Source organism: Zonotrichia leucophrys, chromosome 3 (genome assembly GCF_028769735.1).
Source record: "Zonotrichia leucophrys gambelii isolate GWCS_2022_RI chromosome 3, RI_Zleu_2.0, whole genome shotgun sequence".
Lineage (NCBI taxonomy): Eukaryota > Metazoa > Chordata > Aves > Passeriformes > Passerellidae > Zonotrichia > Zonotrichia leucophrys.
Genome location: NC_088172.1, coordinates 63,882,444 through 63,894,519, shown reverse-complemented (window position 1 = coordinate 63,894,519; position 12,076 = coordinate 63,882,444). Strand labels below are relative to the sequence as shown.

Here is a 12,076-nt window from a genome sequence, read left to right as displayed (position 1 = left end):
AAGTGTAACCGATTTTTCAAAGGAAAAAAATTCTCAAAGGGACTCCCTCTTCCTATCACTGGCAAATTCTGTTCCCTACTGAGCCCCTGAAGAATTCCATCACTCTCTCCAGAAAGCTGCTCCCAAAGGGAAGGGGTGGGGGGGGGGGGGGGTGCATTGGAATTTCTGCTCTTCAAAGGCAAGTTTTCTCTGGGGTTTTAATATGGAGCTATTCTAAGTTGAATTGCAGAACTCTAAGTCTCAATGGTGAGGAAGCATCATTTATTACTAGCTTTGTCTTTCAGTGGGTGTGTTCCTTCAAAGTAGCAGGATGTGAGTGTAGAAAGAGTAAAAGACACAGTAAAAACCAGAAATCTACAAAATTCAAGTTGTTATATGAACAATTAAACTGAAAATAAAGCTAGTTGACAGCATCTTCATCTACATTTCATGTCCTGAAGTGGAATATTATTTTCCATGTTTACAAGGTTCTTTATAAAGCTATAGGCCTAAACAGGTAAAAATAATGTATGTTTATCTTATTACCTCTTACAATATAATTCTGGCATAGCCTTGGCTCATGAGTGAGACAACTCCCATTTTCTATTTTCACTAAGGAAAATGACAAAGTCAGGACTCCAGTATAGGAACTCCTGTGTTGTTCTTGAGTCTGTGCCAGGTGTTAGGAGGCCTTCAAGAGTCATTACATGTCATTTGTCCAAGCTATAGCAGAGACTTAAAGCAAATTTACTCAACCCATTAATTTTAATGCAAACATTGAACATTTTTAAATATAAAGCACTTGAACCATGGATGTTACTTCCAAGGCATTTAGGAAAAGTAAAGACCCATAAAATAGTAAATTCCAGTTGTAACTTCACTACAGCAAACTAACCTCCTTTTAGTGAATAATGGGGTGTTACCACAAGGATTCCCAGAGGATCTGTACTATTTCTATATGACCTAGGAAACAAGGGTGAAGGAGTAGAGTGATGGTGTTTACCTGTAATACCTAAATATACTGTAGTCCCTCCCAGCCCTGGCTGCAGAAAGGCACATGGAGGGGTCTAAAACTATACCAAACTGCCTAAACAACGAAATGGGAGGTGAAATTCAGGAAAGATTCAGAAAAATAAGTGCAAAGAAATACCCCTTGAGGAAAAAAAAACCCCAAACTTTCTTATACAGTGGTGTCTTCTAAACTGGATACCATCACTTTAGAAAAAAAATTCAGTAAATATAGGCTGTTCTCCCAAGAACTTCATGTCAGCACAGCAGAGGAAGCAACTCAAGTGTCATAAATCACTAAACAAGGAAAGGCAACACAAAATACATCACCCTGCCAGCACACAAAATCAGGATATATTTGTAGATTAAATACTGTGCTTCTGCTTGCCTTACCTTGATCAGCACAACCAGAAAAGCTGCACAGAAGTGCAGCAGGAATAACTAGAATCATGAAACAGTTCCAACTGGATAAACATAAAAAAGACTACAATTCTTCAATTCAGGAGGGAAAGCATGTCAGCTGAAAAAAATGCATCCAAGCAAATGCCAGACTTTTTTTAAGAATATGACAAGTAAAACCACTGGGAAGTGAGTTTTCACAATACAGTCTAGGAGACACTGAAATCACCATCAGTGGGTTTTAAACAAAAGGAAGTTCCTTTTCCATCTAATCAAACTGCAGGACTCGCTGTTACAGGATGTTGCAGAGGCCAAAAGTACAAATGGCTTTTAAAACAAGATTACAAAAATTAATGGCAAATGTGTCCATCCATCTGCACGTATTACAGGCAGCGGTCTAGATACAAACTCTGTCTGAGCTCCTCGATTGCCAGAGCTGTGGTATATGAGAACATAATTTTATATACTCTTTGAAGCTTTAAATACAGAACAACTATTGATTATTTACAACAACTACATAATAGTATAAACTAGATGGCAAATACTTGTGTGAAACAGACATTTGATAAGGGAGAACTCCCACTGAGCAACCGCAAGAAGGCAGCCTGCTAGAACCTAAACCAAATTAGCCAGAATGCAAAAGTCTAAGTTGTGAGCAGGCTGGGTCTTCAGCATCTGAATGATAAGAACAAATGACTTTAAATTTTAGGGTTTTTTTATAGTAAGACTGAGTAGTCTTCAAAAACGCTTAGCTTTAACCTCCAATTCATGACCTAGCATCTAGTTCATACAGAAGGTCACTTCAGATGAACACAACTGCATCTGGCTTCAATTTACCACTAGATAGATGGTAGGGATGGCCAAGCTGACACTCCCGAGAGGCGCACGGCTCTTATCTCTGTACCGCAGTCACTGTGGGGGACAGGCCACTGACAGGGTGCCTGCAGCTGCTGTACCTGCAGAGAGCAGCAACAGAGGCAAGCCCCGGCCCCTGCACCCTGCTGGGGCAGCCAGCCTCTCTCAGCCCCTGCTCCTGCTCCCCTCCACCCCAACAGGACAGGAACGCACCCCTGCACAGCCAGGTCCCCAGGGCAGCACAGGCACCATGGAAGCGGGCAGGAGCAGCAAGTTTGCGTGGGGAACACAGATGAAAAAAAATAACTAGAAAGTGGATGGAAGAGGTAAGGATCCTAACTTGAGAGCAGCAGGTTTTTTATTTATTCAACAGCCTGGCAAAATACATAAACCTGACTCTTACCAATCCAATTTTCCCTCCCTACACTTCTCTTTTTTAGTATGGTGTGGATGGAATTTTTCAAAAGTAAAATAAAACTGAAATGTACCAAAAATAATATTTGGCCAGATGTTTGTTACAAATAAAAAAAAGTAAAAATATGTGAAATATTAAAAGTAAAAGCACTTTTTGGTAGTCTGTGGCTTTCAAACAGCATATTTAATTTTTCTGCCTGTCTTGCAAGAAAAGGATAACTATGCCTGCTGCACTATGCCCTCAGTACAAAAGTGGACTCAAGATCATATATAACTGTAAAATAATCTTGGAGAGAAAGTATGAATCCCCTACAGGTAATTTACTTTAATTTCTTAAACGTTTGCTTAAATCAGTCTTGTGGAGTGTACACATGCTTTGTATTAGCAAGCTTTGCTAGGAAAGGGCTGTGCTATGAGCACATGCACACATGAATGAAAAAACAGGCAACTTGGGAGAAAAGAGGAAAGAGGCAGCAGCACAGACTTAGTAAAAGTGACCACCTGGATGACCAAAAGGGATCATATTTCAAACAGTTTCCATTACCAGCATATTTGACCACAATGACCCTTTAGGGAGCAAATGACACTAGTAGGAAGACAGACTCCTGGTAACTTCATTCAGAGATGCAATAAGCAGGACTTATACTGACAGCGCCATTGCTGGAAAAAATATTTTAACAGATTGCAAAATTTGGCTTGTTTTGTATCTTTTCCATTTCAAACTGCAGTATTTTTTTCATGGGAGTGCTGAGGTTGGCAATCACCTCTGGGGATCACATGGTCCAGCCCACTGCTGAGAGGTGGGTCAGCCAGAGAAAGCTGGGTGACCAGTAATCAGGTTTTGAGTATCTCCAAGGATGAAGACTCCACAACCTCTGTAGCAACCTGCTTCTTGTTTAATCACAATGAAACAAGCATCTATTTCATTTTAATGGAATTTCTTGCAACTCAGCATACCCACTGCCTTGCCACTGAGCACTGCTGCCGCCAAGAGCCTGGCTCCCTCTCCTTCACTCCTCCTCTCAAGTACCTGTAAACACTGGTATGGTCCCTCACACCTTCTCCTCTGCCAGCCCCAGCTCTCTCAGCATCTCCCTGTATGACCTGAAACACCAAATCCACCACTAGGAACAGTGCTACTGCCTGGCTGATGCGCTGTCATAGAGGGGCTAAAGCACTCACAAATACAGTTAAGCCAAACAGAGGTGCTATTCAGCCAGCATCTATTTCACTGGGCATCATCCAGCATGCCAGCTGAAAAGGAGGCAGTTTAAGATGCCCTTATCAACTGGCCACAGTCTCCTTTCTCACAGCAGTAAGGCTGCATGCCAGCTGCCTGAACAACAATGCAGCAACCACTGAAACTGGAAGGGCCCAATGCCTTCAGCAGAGAACAGACCACACACTGTTCGAATACAGCAGAAGCTGTTGAGGGATCTTGGCACCCATGGCAAGGTTTAGTGGCTTGAACAGATGCTTGAACAGGACAGAGAGCAGCAACAAGAGAGATATGTTATTAGCCAATGATAAACTACTTTGGAAACCTTACACATGTTGCATCCCTGGACTTTTTCACAGTATGGAGAACTTATGATGAGGATTGCTGCCTCAAAGCTGGGACAAGTTTTTAATCTATAGCAATTTAAATTCCACATTATCACAACTGTCAGGTAAACTACTATTGAAACATTTTTGTTTCATTTGACTAGCAATGTCAAGACTGTTATAAACTATATAACTGGAGCTGACTGCTGAGTCTGACCTGCTCGAGCAGGAAGATAACAGATCCTGGCATACCAGAAGGGCAGCAAACCACAGCAAGGCTATGCCCAGCAGAGAATCCTATAGCCTCTGCCAACTCACCAAGAATTTCAAGCTATCAACGGAACAAATTGATGTAAATTGATAATACAAGCTCTTCCTGGAAATGGATTTAAAATATCTTCATACAAAAAGACAAATCAAACAAAACAAACAAAACCCAGGAAAAATAAACCAAACCAAGCAAACACATATAAGGCCCTAATGTCTTCAGCATTTAGTACATTTTTTAACTTGACAGTCAATGCAACAATTCCTCTACCCTGCTAGGACCAAAAAAAACCCCAAAAACAACAACTCCCTCACTGCATTCATCTTTGTATCATTTTCAACATCATGTTTGTTTTTGCAGAAACAAAGCAAGGCAGTCTCAGGCTCTGCTCCCACCGCTGCACATAGAAGTGACACAGGATCATCTCCTCAAAGGTGTACATAATTTCTACAATGCAGAATGCCTTCATCATCAGACTATGTGCTCTGAGCTGGTGTGAGCCAATATTAATGCACAAAATTAATCCGTGGGTACTAAATAACCTTTTTCTTTAGGCCTCATTAGTTACCCTACAGGTATGGACTTCATCTCTTTATCAGAGCACTACACACACAACATATCGATAACCACCCTACCTCCACACACAACCTCTGCCCAGACGTGCAGGCATGCACATTTCTACCCCATTCCTATTTATAACATCATGTGCTAACAAAAATACTCTCAAGCAGTTTTAAGTTAAATACCAAAGAACAAGAAAGTCTTCAAGTGTAAGCAGCTGTTACGTGCATAAAAGCATTGCTCTATTTTTGACAGACACTGCCCTGGAACAGCGAGTGGATTTTGACCTGAAGCTTACGACTGCCACTTACCAGCTAATTCTGGCACAAGCCTGCACTGGAAATATGCCTGACCACCCATCCTAACCAACAACCTTCAGAACCTCAAAGGAGTTTACAAGGATTTCATCAGCACTAAATGACATTCCCAAGAGGCCTCAAAGACTAGCATTAGTCCTCCTTCTGAAGGATCTAAGTAAGTCACAAATGCAGAAGACAAAAAGGGTGTCATAAATAACGATTATTTCACTCAGTAATAACTGCAAAGTCAAATAACTCTACTGCTCTATCCACTAAAAATACTACCTTCAAAATACTGTTGTCTTAGTAGAGTGTAAAAAACATGCCAATGAATAAAGAACTTGAATTGATATAATCTGAATATGCTGATTTCCAAAAAACACTTGTACAGTCCTTGCATTGTCTGCAGTCAGTCCCCCACTCCAAAGTAACAAAATACAGCTGCACAAGAGCCAGGGAACCCCACGAGTTTCCTACTGAAGAATTTATTAACCAACCCACTCACAAAAGTCCCAAAATTAATTTTTGAACTGAAAAAAGTGTTGTCTTTGTACAAGAGCTCTCTAAGGAGCCTGAAGAGAAGTGATTTAGTCTCCGGATAAGCAAGAAGAAATTTTTGCTTTATATAGAGTATCCGTTTCCCTTTTATAAGAAGTTTCCTTTCTGCAGCAGGAGAAAGCCTTCATTTAAATTCCAAGGACACTATGTACATACCTAGAGGTACAAACATATGTACTAGCACCCAGTACAGAACACAGAAGCAACTAGAAAGAGAGCATCCTGCAAAAGTCCAATAGTAACCTAGCCTGTTCCAGCCAAGAACCATCAGATATTAATCAAGACAGGCTATCCAACTGAATTGCAAATCTAACGAACATGGTAAATAGCATAGAAGAGAATAATATGCTGCCAATTTATTTTTTCAGGAAATAGCTAGCAGCCTATTCAGAAATTAAGCACCATTTAGAAAAAAGGAAAACATCTCTCAACCAACCAGTCAAGGTTACTGATACAACTAACCCAGGGATCTGAGAACTGCTGTTCAGACAGTCCTATGACTTGGCAGGACATCACTTGCAAAGAATTTCAGTCCAAGAGGCCACAGGGAAGGGAAGACAGCTCTTCCTCTCAAGCTGTACAGCTATGATGAGAAGCATCCCACTTGATTCTTAGGCAGTATTAAATGAGCCCATTCTGTGAAGAAGAGACAGCACAGAACATCAAAGTAGCAACACGGTCAAAAAGTCATTGATATCACTGACAGGAAAAAACCAATTATCCACAGGGTAACAAAATCACTGATGAGCACAAACTACAATGCCACAGGTTCCTCATCTCCAGAACAGTAACAACTAAAAAGATGAACTCTAGTTACAGACAAAAATGGCCTGGAAAAGCAAGAAGAACAAGCACTGGAGCTGGCAAAAGGAGATGGAGCTGAGCAGGAACCTTCCTTAGCAGCAGCAAACAGAAGCAAGCTGCAGCACACTGTTCATGGCAAATGACACCAATCCAGCTCTCTCTTGAAACAGAGGTCAAGAACATCTTTGATGCTAATAAAAGTCTAGAATAAGGGATAGGAACAGCCAATAAAGCTTAAGAGCAGGTTGATTTTGAAGCTGGGAGCACGGGGGAAACCAGTTTTCATTTGGAGAAAATACATGTTTCGACTGTACATGTTATATGGGATCACCTGGTGGGTAGATGAGCAAAGTTTCTGTATAAAATTGTTGTAAGAAAGATTCTTGGAGGACAGAAGTATGTGTTTCTGATGGCAAGAACCAAGTCTCACATTGAACATAGAAGAGCAAAAAGAGAAAAGTAAAGAAAGAAAAAAAATACACAGCTAGCAAAGATTTCTTAAACTATGTTTGAATTTTCAAGGGCAAATTTTGGGAGAATCAGACTCAAGTTGTAAACTAAGGCTGTAGTTTTGGCAAACACTTTAAACTGGCATAAATTTGCATTGCTGCTGAAAGAAAGTCTCACCATCTGCCAGTCCTCTGTGCCAGCACAAACATCCGAACACTGAACCAGAAGCACTTCTTTTGCCAGTTTATTTTTCAGATGGATCAGTTCCCCAAACCAGTTCACAGGATGGCCATGTAAATACTTGTGCTGGCAAAGAAGAGTGACTACTCCAGCGCTGCCAGCCCAAAATGTTCACTGAACTACAGCCTAACACACAGGGGTGTGGAGAGTCCGAGCAGTCACAGGTGGTGCTCCCCATCCTTGGACACACTATATTCATACCGCACTTGGAAGGTGCAATTGCCACACAGCTGCCCTCAGAAACCATATCTCTGTAATTTTCTCTAGTAGGAGAACCTGTCAGAATCTCAGCAATGCTAAAGTTGGCTGTAAACAAGAGTATTTTCTGGATCTTGCTGAGCTTCTCCATCAAAAGATCATTTGCAGGAGAAACCCCAGTCACTCTTCTGATCACCTCCTTCACCTGGGACCCAAAAGGCTTGTATATAAGGAATAAAAATAGAAAACTATAGTCATCACATGTCAGGGCTCTACCCCAACAGAGATTTGAGTATATCCAAGAACCATGTGTGGGCTGTTGTGTATCCATGGATCACCACACAATCCTCTGCAGACAGCACAGTCATCTACAAGAAAACAACATCACCAACAGAAGTGCTGCTGTCAGGGAAACAACCAACAGATAAGGATGAGCATTGGTCATGTTCTGTATCAAGGTCAAGCAACACAAATGAGTACTGGGAGACTGAGAGAGACCTATGCACACTTTCCCACAACTCAGTGGTGAATTCAAAGCCATACATGAGGTCATTCACTAGGAACCAATTACATCAGTAAGCTTTCTACCAAGAAATACATTCAAGATGTGATAGTGAAACGATCTCCAGAACAACACAGGAGGATCAATGTAATCACACATGCCACAAGCAAACTGAAGGAAAGCCCCCCACTTTACAGACATTCCTAAGCCCAGATCTCCAGTCCCAGCTCTTGGGTTCTTCAACCAGAGCAGGACTTAGCTGATCTGCACACCTGCCCCTGGGATTACTTCCTTTCTTCTACCACAGTCTTGGTATCATCATCACTTTCCAGTCCTGCTTGGTTGCCAAATTCTTATTCCCTCTTATTTCTCATTTGTCTTCTTCCTGTCACACATGCTTACAGTTATATTTTGTAGAATAAGATACAGTGGAAAGAACACCCATAAATCTTACTTTTCCTTGGTAACATTAATCCAACATGTTTGTAGAAAAGCTGCAACATAAATAAGTGGCAAGAGCAGAGAGCGTCTTCTGTCCAGTTTATAAAAAAGCTAAGAGCAAGGTACAAGAAATCCACTCACTCTTGGAGAATTATTTTCTAGAGGAGCATTACTAACTTTGAAAGAATCTAATTTAATAGGGCACAGTCAGACTAGTCTGAATCCTAGGTCTTCAGAAAACTCCAGGATCTCCAGAGTAAGAAATAAGCAATTGCCAGAAAAAGCAGAAAAGCAAGTTTACACAATATGTAACAAATAAAGCAAATTTTTAACCCACAAGTGGTTGAGAAGCAGTGGGTGTCACTAGCATACTAGTAGAGAGAGGAGAGCATTAAAATGCAGCAATTTGAACAGGATTGGTCTCCTGACAGGTTTCTAGAAGTAGGAATGAAGGAAAAACTAAAGGGATGCAAGAGGGCCTGTCAAATTATCTATTTTAATGTCCTTCCTACAAAAGGCAGAGGTCAGGGTTCAAGAGATGGCTGGCACTGGGTGTAATGGTGAGCAGAAAGAAGAACACCTGATGGATCAGATGTCTGGTTATAAGGTGATTATTGGGAACCCAGTCCACAACTGGCAAGTCACGGTATTACTCCATGACCAATAAATGATGTAAGCTTCAGATCAGAGAGTCCAGAACACACAGGAAAGAGAAAGCTAGCAAAAAAATCATAAACCTGACACCACCCCTAACCCCTTCTTCACGCTCCATACGGGGAAGGAGGAAAAACCATCTCAGCTGGGTGAGATTCAGGACGATTTCTTTTCCTGATTTTGATGAGCACGCTTTTACCTCCACTAGTCATGTAAAAACAGGATAGGCAAGAAACAGAAATACATGCATGTACAAATGTGGCAACTGATAAGACAAAGGAAAAAAAAGAGAATGTATGAAAAGATCAAAGAAGTAAAAACTAGAAAATAACAGGAAGTAGGAGAAAGACACTAGAGCTCAAATATGCACAAATATGCACGTATGTGCCACTGTCTGCTAGAGAAAAGAAGGAAGCAGAGTCTGGAAAGAAAGAGAACAAAAGCAAGGAATGCAGTAAGTCAGGACTTCCAAGATGAGTAAATAGTTAGCCACTCTCTTATACTTGCTGCTGTCTCCACACACCTCAGAAGTACTTGGCTAGTTTATAACTAGTGCTATATCTTTCAGGCTGGAGAGTAATTTGCTGACACTCAGGACTAGGTAAAACCACACCAGTTTAAGTAGATCGGTTCTAGGTGGCTCAGGTAACTTAGAGAAAACACACACCAGAGACTTTAAAATATAAAATCTCAGGTCACAGTCAACATTTTACCTTATTTCACATTCTTTGCCTTAGTGGACTGGCCCTGGTGAATGTAAATGTTTGAATGAGATCCTATTAACACAACATAGCTTTTTCCCTGACAGGCAGGTTTACAAGCCAAGAGATTCAGGATATATATATACACACCTCAGACCAATTTCTTCTTGCTTTTTCCTACACTGCTTCTAGACAGCTGAAGTGCACTTCAACAGACACTTGCCACAGAAGTGATGGCAGGTTCAATGCCAACACCACCAATGGGTTACAAGTTGTATGGTTACCATGCAAGTTATTTGAAGTGATACTCTGGGTATCATCTGTTTCTGTTTATTCAACTCTGAGGTTGACAGTGAATGACAGTTTTCATTCTGCTTTTGCTGGCATTTTAGAGAACTGAGCTTTCCTGCACACTAAAAGCACTGACTTTTGCAGGGAAATAAACAAGGGAAAGTGAGAAGACAAAGTAATGCATTTCTGTGCCACCGAGGAGTGAAGTATTGTCCTCTTATTGATCAGATCCCCCAACAGAGGGATTTCAAAAACCATAAAATACAGTGGGATCCAGGAATTACAGGCATGATTGAGGATTACTACTCCATAAGCCTTGGCACTTATTCTTTACAGAAGCATACCACTGCACAGAAAAACAGAAGCAGTATTCCCTTTTGCTGCATAAAACTGAAATCCAGCAAAACCACTGATATTTTTAGAGTGTAAGTTTGAAGCCTTAAGACTGCCTGAAAGATAAGTTGCCTTAGCAAAGTCCTGCAGGAATCTATGAGGACTCTACACCATGTTCCCATTTAAATGTTTTAGCACAGTACTGCTTCAACTGAAGAAATGCAAAGATAGCATTACAAAAAAAAAAATAATTCCCACCCTCTTTTCTTTATCACGGGAGTTTCCCGTGCCCTGAACAAATCCAGGGCTGTTTTTTGCCGTCCAGTTTCTCCCTTCCTCCCTCCCTCCCGCAGCTTCCTACCAGCTGAGATTCTGCAGCTGCAGCAACAACAGTCCATCTGTGACAGTGCAACCACCTCGGCAGGATGACTCCTACCATTTCACTGGCTTCCTTATGCTTTAACAGAGGTAGCAAAGTCTGAAGGGGCTTCACCCTTCTTCTTTTTTTTATTAAACTGAAAAGATACTGATGAATATTCATTACTAGTTCTCTACCAAGGGCATGAATTTTATTTAAAGGACTGGAAGGGAATCGCAAATTAGGCTAATACAATAGGAGATTTTGACTCAGTTCTCTGGTCTTGAAATAGAGCTAAAGAGTAAGATTTTTGTGGAAAAGTGACTTAAAGAGAGTAAAATAAAAACTCTGCCCAAAGCCACCCTGCTCCATGGCTGTGATTCCACCACCTGCCACAACACCTCACTGTAACCCGCGGGTTTATTGTGCCACCGGGGCACTCACTCACTGGTGCGAGTCTCCTGACCACACTTTTAAGTCCTGCACCTGGCAGGCCACATCCTGAGCCAAGGTTTACCAAAACCCGGCACATTCATGCTAGCCTACAAACGCTGTGCACAAGTGGTTCCACCCTCCTCAGCCAGCGCCGCTGCTGGGACACCCCGCAGCCAGCCCCTGCTTCCCACAGCTGGGCAGAGCTGTCTGACCCGCGTTTTTTGGGAGAACACGGAAGAACTCCGATTTCAATGCTCATCACCTAGAGGATAAGCTTCCAGATCAAGGGGTTTTTAACAAAACGCAGGCACATGAACAAGATCACCTTTTTTACCTGCAAACAAACCCTTTCGCCCCTTCCCAGCAGAGAGCGATCTCCAGGCTGCCGGCGGGACAGCAACCCGCCCGTCCCGGCTGCGGGTCCCGCCGCGGCCGGGCGTGGGACACAGAATTGTGAGGGCTGGAAACGACCCCTGGAGATCATCCAGTCCCACCTTCCTGCCCCGGCAGGGTCGCCTCGAGCAGGTGACACAGGAAGGCGTCCAGGTGGGTTTTGAATGCTTCCAGACAGAGACTCCACGACTTCCCTGGGCAGCCTGTTCAGTGCTCTGCCACCCTCAACGTAAAGAAGTTCTTCCTCTTGCTGAGGTGGAACTTCTTGTGCTTTACTTTATGGCGACTGCTACTTGTCCTGTCACTGGGCAACACTGAAGAGTCTAGCACCGTCTTTTTAACATCAACCTGAGATATTTACATACATTAATGAGATTCTATCCTCTTTTC

At 42.1% G+C, this 12,076-nt stretch overlaps 1 protein-coding gene across 1 annotated transcript in view; it reads right to left on the bottom strand.

Moving 5' to 3' along the window:
* EGLN1 (egl-9 family hypoxia inducible factor 1) overlaps positions 1-12,076 on the bottom strand; it is a 34,351-nt gene that overhangs the window by 20,470 nt on the left and 1,805 nt on the right. The gene's annotated exons all lie outside the window — the stretch shown is intronic.